Consider the following 16,738-nt stretch of genomic DNA (forward strand, 5'->3'; position numbering starts at 1 on the left):
CAATGGATACTTTTTCTCAGATTTACAGTTTTAACAGTTCATTCCCCCCAGCACTCTTCCATGAATTATTGGAATTTTTCATTACATTATTGTCTATTTCCATGGCTCTACTAAAAGAATATTTCAGTTTATTAAAGCATCTCCTCATTCTCCTTCCATCTGAGGCTTGACTCTTCTCTCTCATTGACTTTGATGGTTCATGTTGTCTCTATATGTTGATTGCTCTCGCTTTCCTCTCTCTGGAGAGTGGATTAAATCTGCAGGTTTCATCTGGGTAGTGAGAGGGTTAAAATCTGGCCCAAGCCCCGGCCAGGTATTCAGGGTGTCAGAGTTCAGTTTGGCAGCGCTGGAAGGCAGTGGATAGTTTTCCAACTGCTTTTCTGCCTGGAGGCGTCTGTGCCTCCAGGCCTTTGTGGGGAGAGATGTCGGCAGCCGTGTCCCGCCCCAGCCCAGGGGCCACAGCAGAGCCCAGCCCAGCCTGGCGCTGGGGAAAGCCCCTCAGTCTCTGTCTCCCGCCCCGGAGCTGCTGGAGTTCGGCCCGGCCTCTTCTCCCCACAGGCCACACAGGCCGGGCGGGGGAGCGGGCCAGCCGCACCAGAGCTCGAAACCTCTCAAGGCCAGAAACAAAGAGAGTCAGAAGCTCCGGGCTTAGGTGTAAAAGGTGGTATTCACAAAGGTGATCTCACTTTTCAGTGGTGAAAAATGCTGTCAATACTCAGAAATGGCCAGATATTGGCCTTGTCTCAAGCAGAGAAGAAACTCAGTGTAGCCTCTCTCAGAGGAGTCACTTCCGTGGATGTTTTCCACTTTTTTTTCCTAAGTGCTAAGCCACCAAAGAAGCAAAAAAATTCTTAATGAGCAGCTGTCTGATACGCCATAGAAAACTTTGCCAATGGCAGCAGTTATTCCTGTTCTTACACTGCTGTTATTTTTTTCTACTGCAACTTGTGAATACATATTGTAAGCAGAGGGGAGGATCTCTGAATCTGTAACATATATTGAGCCACTGCCTAGATCCATGCAGATCCATCCCATAATCCATGCAGTGCTAGGATAAAAATTGTATCTGGTAAGATGCCAGAGGAAATGGTCTATATTCTCTTTTCAAATCAGTTTTACACAACTGTGAATGCCTTGGGTCTGTTGGAGTTTCTTTTGGCTTTCATTGTTTTATGAAACAGAATATACAAAAGTGTCTTCATGTTAATGTCAACCAAATTAATGCCTACCTTAGTTATGAGACATTCTAAAGCAACATCTTATTCTCTTTATGATTTAAAAAACACTGCTTGGAAGTTAACTTTAATTTTTAAATTACTTTGAATGTGTTTGTTGCTGGCCTTTAAAATCAACTTTCCAGATTTAATTTTGTGCACAAATAAATTCTTCCACATACTTAGAACCTGAGAATACAACTCATGAATAAAGGTGCCATATATGCCAGAAGGAATTATTGGAAGGTAGCTAAAATATTATTTACAATTTATGACTGAAGTCACAGTCATTCACAGTTTTATTTAACTTTTCTATTGCTTAAGAATTTATTTAACTCTCTTTACCATTTCATTTTGCACATGTCAAAATACTTAGAGTTCTACACATAGATGACAATACCTGTTAAATTCAAAATGCTTCTTTTGGTATATTCTCTTTCAGAGAGGATAATCTTTCTGTATTTACATATTTATATAATATTATATATTATACAGAGGGCACCCCAATCAATCATTGTGAAATTATATAGACTTCAATACATTTTTTATGGCCAGAAGAAACAATTGCACTGTTTTTGTAATCACAGTTGCACCACTACCTTTTGGTAAGCTGTTTAATACAAGGGATTTTACTTACTCATTTCCTTTTTAAATACCAAAGCACAATTTTGCGTGCTGCTGAGTAATAACTAGTGTGAACATTAAGAGGCAACTTTCCGGAGCTGTTGTGAAACCTTTTATGAAACTGTAATATAATTTTGCAATTTTAATTTATTTTTGCTTTGAGGAGTAAGTATCCATGTTACTGCACTCCACCTGAAATCTTCAATGCCTGCTATTCTGTAAAATAGCACATAGGAAAGGAAAATTCTTCTTTCTGAGTACATGTTTTATTTGGTCACTCTTATTTCTCATCTTCATTTATCTGAGGTTACAGTTTTTACCAAAGATATTGGCTACTATTTGATAATGAAAAACCACAGTAACTAGTGTAAATAATGTTAAAATATGTAATTCATTATTATGAATTACTATTATTTTTAAATTATAATGTTAAATGTAATTCAATTTTATTGGTAAGTCAAATTTTTATAATAGATGTAATTTCAATAGCATTAGTGATTTTCAGATTTCTTCTGAAAAAAGTTTTACAGCTTGCTTTGGCAGGTCAAAAAATTCTTTGTATGTGATCAATATTATCCCAGAAGAATTCTGACAGGACTTCATTGAATTGGCAGGAAACTATAACAGTGTGCTGTAACTTTTATTAATCTTCATTATCCTCTAAGAGCTTTCTAATATCAAAAGGCCCATTCTAGATGATTGAAATGAGAAGTTAGTTAATGTTTGTTGGAAGTAAGTAATCCTTTTGCAAGCTTTGCTCAGTCTTTTTTTCTGAGCAAAACTGCAATGCTGTCCTTTCAATGCTCAGATTGACTTTTCTAAGCCCTGAACTGCTGATGGTTATCAGTACATTCAGGGTACTAGTAACAGTACTACTGAATGATAAGTTATTTAATGCGCAAGACTGTTCTCACAGAGAGGTCAAAATCATCATAATCAAAATAATTTTTCCATGTATTAGAGACAGCAGTAACATGAATGCACAAGATCAGTGAATCTTCCACATGTTTAAGGTAGCCTGATTAATCTCCAAGTTAAAACTTAGTGTTTTGTTGTCATTGGCTTTTAAGCTGTTCATTTATTTCCTTTTATCTCCCTTAGTACTCAGCTCTGAGAATTAAATTCATATTAGGCACTGTCCATTCATAGGTGGTAAATTCTTTCTATTTAACTCATAATCCTTACTTTTTTTCTTTTCTTTATCTCACGTATATGTAACTAAATAGTCCAGATCCCCTGGCAGTAGCTTTCCAGTTTTCCAGCAGACAGTTTGGAATCCAACCAAAGGATCATTTTGCTTTACAGAGCAAAGCTCTATAACACAATCTTTTCCTGTGTAATAAAAGTATTTTTAACAGATAACAGATCCGTGTGATCTGAGAGGCTTAGACTTGCTTATAATTGTCTAGAATCACACTAGTAATATTGATGTATTGACTTAGCTATAAATTGAATGAAATTTTATTCTAACATTATTTACACTAGTTACTGTGTTTTTTCATCATCAAATAGGTACTACCTGTATGAATTAAAGATCATATATTGCAAAAAAATCACCTATTTTTGACTAGATACTCTAGATACTAGATAAATCTAGATACTTCTTGTTCCATCCTTCTGTAATTGCAAAGTAAGAGTCTTTTCTGCTTTTAGAGATAAAAGTTACATGCATAGCATCATCTGACACTCTAGTTCTACGAGAAGTTTCTTCATTGGTTACCTTTTTTGCAATAAAAATTCTTCTCCCTCTGTAGTTAACTGATGATGTGAAATTTTTAGGATTTCATTAACGTGGATGAATTATTAAAGTAAATTTAGGTGTGCTGAGCTTTTTACTTATTTCACATCTATTTATTACTATATATTACGAATGCAAGAATTTACATTATATATGTTCATGTTTGTGCAGTATTTAATTTTAAAAAACCCAAACCTATCCAGACTATGCATTTTATCACATATCTGGTGGCACTGTTCCCAACAGTGCTATCTCTCTTCACATAAGTTCATAAATTTCTGCAGTCATTTTGTTCCTCATCATTCTGTGGTGAAATAAATCCCTGTCTTGCATTGCCCATCGTCTCTAAAAGCATGGAAAGATCCACTGGGGAGTCAGAGAACTGCTTAAAGTATGACTCACACGTAAAGATGGGTCAGTCTTTAGTCTGACTTTGGAGGAGAGTTAGAAAAGTGAGAGGTAGGAATTTCACTACTTTCATTTGCAGACTTCTGATTTTAAAAAAATTGGAAATGCTGATATGAAACAGTTTATCGCTCTTTCAAGTTATGCCAAGAATTTTCACATGAAAATAATTTTAGGATTTACACTTTTAGTAAAAATGAAAGCAAAAACCTTAAAACACAAAAGTAATGTGTTCAGTCTTACAATTCATTAAATATGAATGGTTTATATGTGCTCATATATTAGTATTTATGTTTATATACATAACTGTGGAAATACAGCTTACTACTATGGAAAGGATATAATAAAGCCTTAATTTCTTAAAATCAAGATTGTTGTACTAGGGCTCATAAAACAAGGGAAAATCAAAGACTTCTCAGATTAATTTTTTTTAGCTGGTAGGATTTGACTTCTGTAGATATGGTTTTGGTTAGCTGTGGGCTTGTTTCTGGACAATAATATTATGCTTTGACAGGAATCTTTAAAGACTGAGCAACACAAGTTAAATTCTTGGTGCAAAGTATCTAAAATTGATGTTGGTTTTTCTGAAAATATGCTCAATAAATAATTATCCTTTATTTTTGCTGAATGCAAGTGTGCAAGTTTAGGAAACTGAAAGTCTCAATCACATCTTTGCATCTTCAAGTTGTATCATTAGGAATTAATCATTGATTTGCAATGAAATACCACAGCTGTGAGCTTGGCATTTTTCTGCTTTCTTCTTTAGCTTTTTCTTGGTCCTTCCCATTATCTCCCATATACAGAATTGTAATCTCCTTTGAAGACAGTGAAGAAATTCCTTAAGTCCTAACCATATTTTCTAAGTTCTGTGGAAAACTCATGGGGTAAATATTTTGAACTTTTTCTCTCAGACTTCTGATTTAGCTTCACTTTGCATGTCTTCACAATTGTTTTTCCTTTCTCTTCTGCATTTCAATGGCTCCACATTTAACATATAAATTTCTACATAATATATCTTGAATGTGAACCCTAAACCATGAATTCTAAAGAAGCTCCAACCATTACTTATTTTGCCTATTGAAAAGAATTAATTTTGTGCTTAATGTTATCCAGTTTTACCTTCCAGTCATTGAATATTCTGATGCTTTCATCTACTAGGCTAATGATGATTTTTGAAAAATATTTCTCAGAAATATATTTATGTATTGTATAATCATGTCATATTTTGATTGGAAATGTCAAATGCTTACAATCCTTCAGTGTCTGCTGGCTTTTGTATCCAAGTTTGCACTGCACTTCAAAACCTTCTACTGGCTTTCAATTTACTTAGCATATTTTTATGTCTTACTTTTTTTGTAAGACAAGGAAATCAAGATAATTTTTTTTCCTTTTGTCCTTTAAAGCTTCAACTAAAACACAAGCAAACTCTAGTTCTGTCTGAGATAATTATTGGAGCACCGAACAATCAATTAAAACCCATTCTCTATGAATACTGGAAAATATAAAGGAGAGTGAGAGATTACATTATCACATAGTCCATGTTTTCTCAGAGATTTATTTAAGAGATTTTTATTTCCATAAAAAATTAAAAGTTAAATTTAAAAAAATTTAAAAATATGCTTTCAGATCTTTGCACAAGTTTTTCACATTTGACATGGCCTGAAACAACAAATTTTTCATTGTTCTCCTTACATAGACAGAGAAGCAACTTTTCTGAGTAAAATTATTATGAGTGATAAAAAATAAACATTAAAGCAAACAAGATCATATATACATGAACTATGGAGAGCATAATTTCTCAGTGTTTTGACATTTTAATGAATTACTTAAAGTAATTAATGCAATTAAAACATTTCAGCCTGATCTTTTCTATTCAGGTAATCTTCAGTTTAAAAATACCTAATGCAATTGGGTCATTTTTGGTGAAGGGCAAATGTTGGATTCTACCAGCACTTTAATCAGAATACCAAGCTTTCATCAGGAAAGAAACAAAAGTCTTGATAATTTTTTAAAACAGAGAGATTCTAGGCATATTTTTCTACAGATCATAGAATCATACAATTACAGAATGACTTTTTTTGGAAGGGACCTTAAATATCATCTATTTGCAAACCCCCTGACATGGGCAGGGACACCTCCCACTAGTGCAGGCAGCTCAGATGCTGCAAAGGAATCACAATTTAGATGATACCATGCTTCTATATTTTAGAAGCTGGATGCAGATAAAATGCCTCTTCTCAGGCTTCTGTGAATTGTGCTCAAGTCTTTACAGTATCAGGTTCTTTGTTACAATTAATTAGTCTCGAAGTCCTGTCTAATTTTTGGCTTTTTTGAGGATATAAATACAGCCTGATTTACGTAAAATGCTGCATCATGTAAAGATGTCGATATGAGTGATAGAGATTAGTTTTATCCAAACTACAAGCCTCTGTGGTTTTAGACTTTTTTTAAAAAATGTACATCTCATATTTTAATTGGCAGTATTGAACAACAAAACTGTTAATTCTTCTGTAAATTCCCATTGCTGCCAGAAAAGATGCTGTAGTCCAGTGGATTACATTGCTGTATTGTATTCAAAAACCAAAACATTAATATTCTGGTAAGTTTATTCTTTTCTTCACCATTCTAATATTTATTTTTCATTGTGCAATTATGGTTTAATTACTTTCTAACACTTTAATCTATCAGTGCTTTGTAATGGTTTGAATTTAGTGAGGAGGAGGTGCAGTTGTTAATACATTCCTGGCCAGTTTCAGGGAGGTCATTACATCACAAGAATAGCCTCTAATCATTTCTAAGCACTAAGTTCTCCTGGGCGTGCATGGACTGCAACCATGTTTTTCAATCCCTTGCTACACTTCTCAAGGAACTTGAAAGCAGCAATGCATTAGATTTTGCAAAAAATATTCTTGTCCCTCAAATACTATATTTACTATATATTATACATATATATATATATACATACACACACACACTATACTTATATATAATGCTATATTTATATATACAGATTATATACAGAATACATGTACAGAATATTTGGGAATTTTTACTCTAAAATTGTAATTCTTCAATATAACTCAACAAGCATTTCATGGGCAATAAGACTTTCAAACACTAAACCAGAACTATAGGCTCTGAATAGCATCTAACAGGTTTGCTACAAACACCTTTGTTTCTACAGGAACAGTGGGACAAATTTAGCCAGAGTATAGCCTAAGCTTCACAAATTTCAGAATTCAGGCATTTTACAGTAGGGCTGAAAGTTGGTCAAAGTTTTTTTTCAGTACCTCTTCTAAGATGTTAGTTTTGAAAATGCGAAGAGAAAGTTGTGCTGAAGCTGTGCAATCCCTTCAGGAACTTAAGCAGGATGAAACAGAAGGTTAGCAAGGTTCACAATATATGCCACATCCTGGCTTCAGAAGTAAGCAGAACGGACTTCATTATGACACATGAAGTTATGAAATTTGTAAAAGATAGATGAAAATTTTTTCAGCATTAAAAATCAAAATAAAAACCTTAAAACCTAGAAAGAACTAGCTTTCTTGTCAGACATTTTGTTTAAAATTTAGGTTTATTTTTTCTGTATTTAGAATATTTCCTATTGTGGTGATTTTTGTTTTAGCAAATTGTGCCAATATTTTGGTATTAAAATACATTGATAAAGACTGTATAAAATAAAACAGTTTCATGCTTACAGTCAGCAAAAGTCAAAGTCATTGTCTTTTGCAACCTTCTGTGCTCATTGATATTGCAAAGCTCAAGGAAAAGTAGGTGGCTAAGAAAACCAACAGACTCTCAAAGTACCAGCCTCCACACTGCAGTATGTACTTTTCATTATGAATGTTTTATACAGGAGATGTTCAGCACTGTGGCTGCTTCATTAGCCCTGGGTTGTGCAATACCCAAGTATAAAGTTGGCCTCATTTTCATAGGTGCTTACAGCTCATTATCAAGTCTCTGTAATCTTACATTTGCTGTACTGCCTGTAAATCAGGCCAGCATCTTTCAGTACGGCTAGTAATTAAAATGGAGACTGGTGATGTGATGTGATATTTAACTTGTGTGATAAATATGACTGAATATAGGTACTACTTATTTTTCACACACAGTAGGGTATATTCATGTTGTTGAATGGTTCTAAAAACTGTTGACAAGACTAGTAAAAGAAAATTATATTCTGTAGAAAACTTAAGAAAAAATAGTCATATATGTACACAAATATACATACAAATCCTCTAGCCCCAGTGCAGACTCTGCCTGTTAATCCACCATCCCAGCGTATTATCTGCTCTCTCTTTAACCATTTTCCTCCATGTTTCTACTGGATAGTCCATAGTCACTGATAATTCCCTGTATTTCTATAGTACATCTCTGCTGTCCTTCCCCAAATTAAGTCCTCAAGTCTTTCAGCTGCTTAAGGTACATGGTATCTTTCTATGTTGTGAAAAAGGCTTTTCCTGAGCTGCTTATATTCCTGCAGAAGCAACCCTACTATCTCTTTAAAAGATGTGGCCCAAAGCAACAGCTGCAATTTATCACTGCATTCACAAACTGTTTTAGAATTTCCCACCATCGTATGTGTATATTTTAAGTACAGTCTTGTTTTTGAAGAGGCAGTTCTATTAACAATAAAATATTCTCATGATTTGTAGAGCATTCTAAATAGTTTAAAAAATAAAAAAAAATAAAAATCATTGAAGAGTTTGATAACAATTATTGCCAAACAGGAGCCACTTTAAGTTGTATTGATAAACAGTGGCCTCTTATTTGTAAAAATTCTGCTAAAAAGTTAGAAGTATATTATTACAAGTGTATAAGAAAAATATGTAGTTTGCATTTATTCAAACTTTGATTTCATTTTGTTCAGTTTGCTGATGTCCCAGCTATGAACTGGAAGGAGATTCAACACAAAATTTAGAGATTCTGAGCTGAGACAGAGCTCTATGAGGAAAGGATGACACATTCTCTCCTAATGTCCAGGTCAGAAACCTCTCTGCTTCTGGTCCTATTTTGTTCAACAACACCAGTGTCTGGGGGATCGATCATCCAGTTTCATAAATTACTGTGAAAACTCTCTGGCAGCCATTTCAGCCGAATGTCTCCAAGGATCTCCCTTGTTTCCAGGCAAAGCAATGTATAATTGCAATAGTTACACACCTTTTATGAACTAGAATTTTCCTGTTGCATCCAAAAATTTGTCCAGTATCCCAGAGCCAACTGTTCAGAAGGAACAAATGATCCTGCTGAGAGTTGGGGTCATAGGGGCCTCACAAGAGGAGCTGGCTTTGCCCACATTACATTTCAATTTAAAGACTTACTACATTAATCTGGATGTCTGTCTGAAGTGGATATGGGATGGGAACTACAGGCCTGGAAGGAGAAGGGGGGGAAAGTTTGGGGGTCGAATGTATCTGCTAAATTCTTTTTGATGCCTGAAAACTAAACATGAGCTGGGAGGTAACAAAATAGTACGCTTTTCAGTACTTGAAAAGAAAGTTTAATTACTGGATAGCCTGGAGCTATGCACGAAGTTGCTACCTAAATTTAATAATCTAAATTAGGAGGTTTGTGTGGAATTGATCTCACCAACTTCTGGCATTTACAACATAAGCTGAAGGCATATGCACTTAAGAAAGTAATTTGAGTCTCCTTTTTAAGGTCAACAGGAGAAGCAGAAAGTGATTCATTAGACCTATTAGAGACATGCAGTTTAAAGAAGATTTACTCCCTATTTTTCCCACTGACCTTGAAAAGAAGCCTCAAGTGACCAGAACAGCTCTTCATATCTGCATTTGGTCAGTCAAATATAATTTTTAGGCTCCCTACATAGTCAGCTTTCAGTAAGAAAATTGAAGGAGAAGCCACCTTTAGGTACATTTAAGTGTCTTCTTACTCACTATTGACCACAAAAGAAAACCAAAGACAACTAGATTTAGCATTTCAGTTGCATATTTACAAATTAAACATCAATAATTACTCTGCCCTAATTTTTCATGGTTTATTTTTGCCATTGGTGATAATCTGAGAAGTCAGAATGTATTGCATTAATCTTAAATTGGTTGAAGATGTAGATGCTGTTTACATTACTTATATCTAGAAAGGACAGGATTAAAAAAGATTTAAAGAAAATATGCAAATTGGTAGTGTGACAAGCAGAATACAAGGAACGGGAACTCTGGAGGGTTAAAACATTAACATAATAAAATATAGGTTTTATTACAGGTATTAAAAACTTTGAAAAGAGCAGAATGTACTGAATGGCAGTAACCAGTGTCATCTTCCTGTCTTTGAGGTCAGCTGAAGGTAAGCACAGCTATTTTAGTAAGAAAAACACAGGTTTGGGATTTTTTGATTTTTTTTGTAAGGTTGGAAAGATTTAGGTAGAAAGGTACTCATTGGAATGTAATATGGATATTTTAGGATAGGTGAACTTTAAAAAGAAAATTATTTAGATGAGAGAAGTGGTAAATGCCCAGCTTCTCTTTATGTGAAAAAGAATTTTCTAAGGAGTGGAAAAGTGAAATCTAAGCCTATGATGAATACAGTAGAAAATTTCTGTAAGCTGCTCTGCTTATATCCATGAGTAGGTGCCCACAACAAAGACACCAATTTCTGTGAATTTAAAGGTGCTCTGAGAAGGTCAAAGTCATACTCCTGAACTTGAACTTGGAGATAAAAGCTCTCCAATCCATAATGAGATTGAAGTTTTGATAGATGCCTCTCTTTTGGGAACAGTTCACATATAATGATTTTACAATGCTACAGAATAATCTTCATTGCCATCAGACAAAGAGAAGATAAAACAGGGTTATGCTCATATTTAGTGTACTTCCTTGATGCTTGAAATTGTCTTTGCATACTACAAGCTGTAGAGTCTTCTAGAGTACAAAAGTTGCATAAATTAGACAGAATAAATGGAGGGGCATTTCTCCTATGAAAAGGCCTTTGAACTGAATCAGGCTAAATCTAGGTCAGTGCCTGAAAAGAATCTGTCAGCACTCCACATACTTCTAATAGTTATCAGCAAAAAGTGTAAAAGCTTGGCCTATGAAACCACAGCCCAGCTTCCAGCTGTGACCACAGTGAAAGCACTTAGAGGTTGAAGCTTTTTTTTTTGAGAGACCCATTTTGATCACATCCTGCAGATGGAGAATGTAATATATGTGCTGCTTTTTCCTGAAGCTTGATCCAAAGTGTTTTTTAAGGATCCTTACACCTCAGCAGGTAGCTTTTGTGATTTGCATCATCTGAAGAATTCACATGTCCCTCAGCATTTTCAAGTGAGAAGATAGCTTGAACTGATATAATTTGATAAATTAATTTACAATTACCATTTACAATTACCTCTGCTGTTCTCTACATATATTCTAAAACAGGTGATTCAACAAGCTTATCAGACAGACACTTTTTTTATAACCACTAAACTATGTTTACTGCAATTATTACTTGTATAGAGATTTTAGCATATATCTATTTTACAACATTAATTACAATTATCCAATATAATTATTAAATTTATTTTGTTTTCTTTTTAGGCACAAGTATAAAAAAAAAAAAAATGGTTTTATTTATGGCAGAAGTTGATTTAATGTTTTACTCATTGATATATATCGTGTTACATGTGTTAGATTTTTCTGCTAAATATATTAATAATATTCATAGAATTCAAAGTCAGAGAAATATTTAAAATGTCTGTTTGACCTCTTAGATAATATTAATATTGAATTCTTGAAAGTCATTGCTACATCTGACTTGCAAAATCCTGATTTGAGTGAATCTTTTAGAAGGACATTAATCCTAACTGAAGGTGATGAAAAATTCATCATCTTCCATGATATCCACCCTCACTGTCTCACTAATGAATATGGCATAATTTTTCCAGTTTGAACTCTGCTAACTTCTTTCACTTGTTGATTCAAATTCTGATTATCTGTAAAATCCCTTAATCCTTTTCTTGACATCATGATCTTGATATGTTCTAGGTGAGAAAGTAGTTGAGGAGAGCAAAAGGACACTGAAATTTATTTGCATCTAACAGGTTATTTGATCCTAAGCATCCCTCTTTTGACTCTTGATCTCAGTCCAAACTGACCCCTCTTCCTTCTCTTCATCTGGAAACAGCAACAACAGTGTTTTTAAGTCACTCTTTTGGCAAATCCAGTTTTCTGTTTCCTCTAGGTATTTGTTCAGTTATTTGAGTCCATGGAAAATCATTTATCCCATTGCCATTTAATTGTTCTTCTCGTGGGACATTCTCTGCCATGAAAATATTATTTAATGGAGTATGACTAACATGAAATAATGACAAATTCTCATGTGGGTGTACAACTGTTCAAAATCAGATCCCAAAGTACACACTACAAATGGCTAATCATTTTTTACATCTAAACTCCATATGAAAGTAATATCAAAAAATTGTCCATTTCTGCTCACATACTCAATGCGTGGGAGATGAAATTTTATTTCAGTATTTTAAAGTATTTGGTGCAAGTCTGTTAAAAAAACTCCAACCACACAAAATCAAAACAAAACTCAAAAGGATAGAAATTATGTTCTGCTATTCAAAAAGGCGTCACCACATGCACATTTCTACATTCTACATTCATTTGCTACAGGCCATATGATAGCAAATTTCTATTTACTGTAATAACAAACTGATAGTTTGCTTATGAATGTTTGTCCAACTCCTAAATTCTTGGGGAAAAAACCCATGAATATAGAACTAAACTGCCTCACCTAAATTCCACTATTGTTGTATGTCTTTCTCTTCTTTCTCATTAACAAGATCTTATATTCCATTTACATACCCATATACACACATACAAGTTTCACACTTTTTTTTTTTTAACTAAAAGATAAATTCAAGGAAAGAATTATCAATGAAAATGGTACACCGGTATGTGATTTTTCAGAACTGCCTTCCAGTGTGTAATAAGAGCAAGTTCATACATATGTTATCTTTTATAGCCTCTTTCTAGTTTTCTCTTGATAACTTGTGTAAAAGTAAAATGCAACAGGACTGCTACTGGATGGAAATAAAAGAAATTTTAGACAACAACCTGGAAAACAAGAAAGCCTCAAGACCTCCAGTGGGGAAGTGGTCTCATGATACAATATATCAGATATTACTCTGATTCTGTACCTGAACGTAGTCAAAAAACAATAAGCCAATATGCATGATATATTTTGAGCATGTCCTAATGTAGTGATAAGAGAATCTTAATTTTCAGCTTTCTACTTGCTGTCTGTTTTTCGAAACTGCTTTCAAATTTATGTCTGCTTCTACACTCACTGCAGCACCCTTTTACATTTTGATTTTCCTTGTACTTTCTAAGAGCAATGAGAAGAAGAGAACACGCACTTTTAATTACTTTTTTTGGAAAGAGCTGCAGAAATATACTTCTTTTCTTCTTTTTGGCCTTCTGGCCATGCTCAAATTTGCAGCTGCAATATTGAATAGATCTCTTTTGAGGATTAGATACTACTGCTGAGGTGACTTCTCAGATTAAAATGCCTTCTCTGTCCCTGACAACTTTGGTCTTTGAAATAAACTGTAATATTTGGGTTTGCTCCAGTTGACATTCCATTTGTGTTATCACATCCCAGTTTAACACATATTCAGAAGTTATTGCTAGGAAGGGACTTGCTACTGATAAGAAGTGAAACAGACTGTAAATGCAATTAATGCCAATAGACCATTAAGGAGCAAAGGTTTTGTAAGTCCAGTATCTCCTTCTGTACAGTACCACTGGTGGTCGTTTCAGAAGGATATACAAAGCAAATTCAGATTGTTCCCCATATAAAAGAGAGGGAAATACATTGATAAAATATATCTTTTTGTCATAGTGGACCAGATTCTGTTTAGTCAGAATAGTTCTACTCATTCTTCTGCATGCTTAGAATATATTGGGTAAACAATCAAAATCTATTACATACATTTTTAATCATGATGGAGAATATTTAATCAGTTCTAGGCAAGGAAAAATATAGTAAAAGTACTCTGTAAGAGTTTTATTTATGATAGGAGCATAGTCAGTGCAGCTTAAATAATGATGCATTTATTTCTGCATCCATGTCAAAGTACTGGCATTATACTGTGAAAAACGAAGTTCACTCCTGTAAAATTTTAAAAATGTTTAATAAAGGCAGTAAGAGACATAAAGTAAAGCAAAGAGATACAGCCAGGTGCCTTGGCGTGCTGCCAAGAGCACCCCTGGTATCTCGGGAATACCCTTTTTATCCCATCCTTGCTGTGAGAGGTTAATGCATATTCAAGCATGTCCCCTCCCTGGTTCTGCCTTCTTGGATCATGCTTTTTACAGTTTTATTTTCTGCTGGTCAGCATATTTTTTTGCTGGTCATCATTATTCTAGCTGGTCAGCATTATTTTGGAGTTTTTGGTTTCCTTTCTGCTGCAGATGGTCACTTGTTGATAAGAGTCTGGGCCCCTCATCCTTCCTCAGAAAGCAGATGGGCTTCATATCTTTCCCCCTTGCCAACGTCCTGGTACCAGCTTTTTGGTAACAGTTTGCTCTCCATTTCCTGCTGCTGATAACAGCCTGTTTTCCACAGCTTGATCCTCCCATTGTCTTGCCTGTTGGAGTTATCTTGCCTTGTCCAGATGAAACATATCTTTACCGTTCAGAATTCCTATCTAAGCCTATAACTTGCTAAGAGAGAAAAGAATATAGTGAAAGCATATAATATATTTATCAGAATAATTGTGAAAAGCCAATATTTACAACATGAATTCACAACAATACTATAGGTAAAAACTGATGTAACGTGTTTTTGCCTTTATTTCTGAGAGTAATTTTAGTATTAACTTTAAATAGCATCAATCTGTAGGAACTCACATTGGTTGTTATGATTAATATAAATTCTTTCAAGATATTTCTCCTGACCCTAGGATCATAAAGCAGTTCAGAGTAGCAACAACAACTATTTTTGTTATTTGTGTTGTTTTATATGTTTCCTAAGTGAATGTCTCGGTTCTAGAAGACAGGTGTCTGCTAGGGAGGGCAGGAGCCTCCCTTGGAATGAAAGAATGTAGACCCCCTCCCTCCGAGTTATTATAATTTTGAAATCAAGGGGCTCTCAGGCAGAGATGTGGGGATAGGAATAACAGTTCTTTACCAGTATAACCAGGCAAACAAACAACAATAACTACAGCATTAACAAGAAAACAGAAATGGGGACCCCGGGACAGCCTTCTTGGCCGAGACGGGATGGAGGAGAGGCTTTGTTTTCACAAACCCCCTCGGGCGGGCAGTCCCAGTGCTCCTGCAGGGCTCTGAGGAACAGTCGGCTGGAACAGCAGGAATGAGCTGAGATCCTGGGCCGGTGGATGAGGTGTATCAGCAGCTCCGCGGCGGTGCCTGGCACTGCCACACGTCCCGGAAGGATAGGGGGTGCGAGGCCACCAACAAAGAGGGAAGAAGGAGAAGAAGCAGCAGCTCCGTCTGGGTGATGGCGAAATTCCCTTCTCTCCACCGCAACAGCTCCATGCCTAAAAATGTCTTTCTCCGAAACTGAAGAAAAGCCCACCAAACTGTCCCCACCCTCCTTTTTCCTGCCCCCTTTCCCCCCCTGGGCCCACCCACTCTTTGCCTTTTGTCAAGCACCCAGTAAGTACCCACAGTTAGGTTGTCCCCGAAACTAATGAGTAAAAATTTCATGGGCAGGCCAGAACAAAAAAAAAAACCCCAAAAAACAAACAAAAAAAAGAACACCTAACCCCCCACAGTGAATTTTGAAAGAAGTGTTTTTATTTATTTAACTAATTATAGTGGCAATCCCAAAGTCTGTATTTTAACAAATGTGGTAAAAATTTGTTTGGCTACACAAGGACAAAGAACTACCCAGGAAACTTGCACAGCTTTTTCCAAGTGCCCAAATGCCTCTCAGCTATGAAGCCTGTTCGTTTTCCTGACCTTATTTGACAAAATAGATTGTAGAGAGGCAGAGAATAATCTTGAATGGTTTCTGCACCTATGCACTGATGGTATCTGCAGTACAGAATAAGCAATTAATAGACCTGAGAATTACTAAGCTCCTTATTTGCTTTGTGTAGAGAGAAGATGTAGAGATTGTCTTGCATAAATGCAAAATCCAGCCCATTACAGAATTTAACAAATTAGCATTGTCCATAGAATCAGCAAGAAACTTCCCATGTAATCCCCAGTCAAATTCTATTATCTATCTTTTTGCTCTGTGTGGCATTACTAGATTGAGGTGGCTGCTGGCACTGGTATTAACAGAAGCTTGGAATTTTCTTCTGAATTTACTCTGTTATGACTTGTCAGTGTTATAAATTTTTATTGTGATATTGGCTTTCGCAGATGAATATTATATATTAAATACTTTTTAGCTATGTATGTACTTTTTTTTCTTGCTAACAAGTCTTAAGTTTAAAAGAATTTCCTAGGTACAAGGCAAGGAAACCCCAGAGGGCAAGGACAGTGGGGCCCAAGTTGTTATCAGGAGAACAACAGAACCCAAACTGTTATCAGCGGAAGATATGAAGACCAGCTGCCCTCAGGGGAAGGATGAGGGGCCCGGACTCTTATCAACAAGTGACCATGTGCAAAAGAAAGGAAACCAAACTCCAAAATAATGCTCATCAGCAAGAATAATGATGAGCAGCAAAAATAAATGCTGACCAGCAGAAAATAAAAATTGTACAAAAGCATGATTTAAGAAGGCGGAACCAGGGAGGGGACGCTTTGAATATGCATTAAACCTTCACAGCAGG

At 35.3% G+C, this 16,738-nt stretch overlaps 1 protein-coding gene across 12 annotated transcripts in view; it reads left to right on the forward strand.

Moving 5' to 3' along the window:
- The first annotated feature begins 315 nt into the window (after positions 1-315).
- The window catches only part of PLD5 (phospholipase D family member 5), a 204,316-nt gene continuing 187,893 nt past the window's right edge, over positions 316-16,738 (forward strand). For 4 of the 12 annotated variants that reach the window (XM_086878249.1, XM_023924442.2, XM_023924448.2 and 1 more), the window contains exons 1-5: positions 383-661; positions 4,748-4,865; positions 6,463-6,580; positions 8,852-8,964; positions 10,207-10,287. The gene's annotated coding sequence lies outside the window, so the exon portion shown is untranslated. Of the gene's footprint in view, positions 677-4,747; positions 4,866-6,462; positions 6,581-8,851; positions 8,965-10,206; positions 10,288-16,738 lie in introns of all 12 variants that reach the window. The other 8 variants (XM_023924443.2, XM_086878252.1, XM_086878246.1 and 5 more) reach the window with 5 other exon arrangements.

Source organism: Cyanistes caeruleus, chromosome 2 (genome assembly GCF_971803275.1).
Source record: "Cyanistes caeruleus chromosome 2, bCyaCae1.hap1.1, whole genome shotgun sequence".
NCBI classification, from domain to species: domain Eukaryota; kingdom Metazoa; phylum Chordata; class Aves; order Passeriformes; family Paridae; genus Cyanistes; species Cyanistes caeruleus.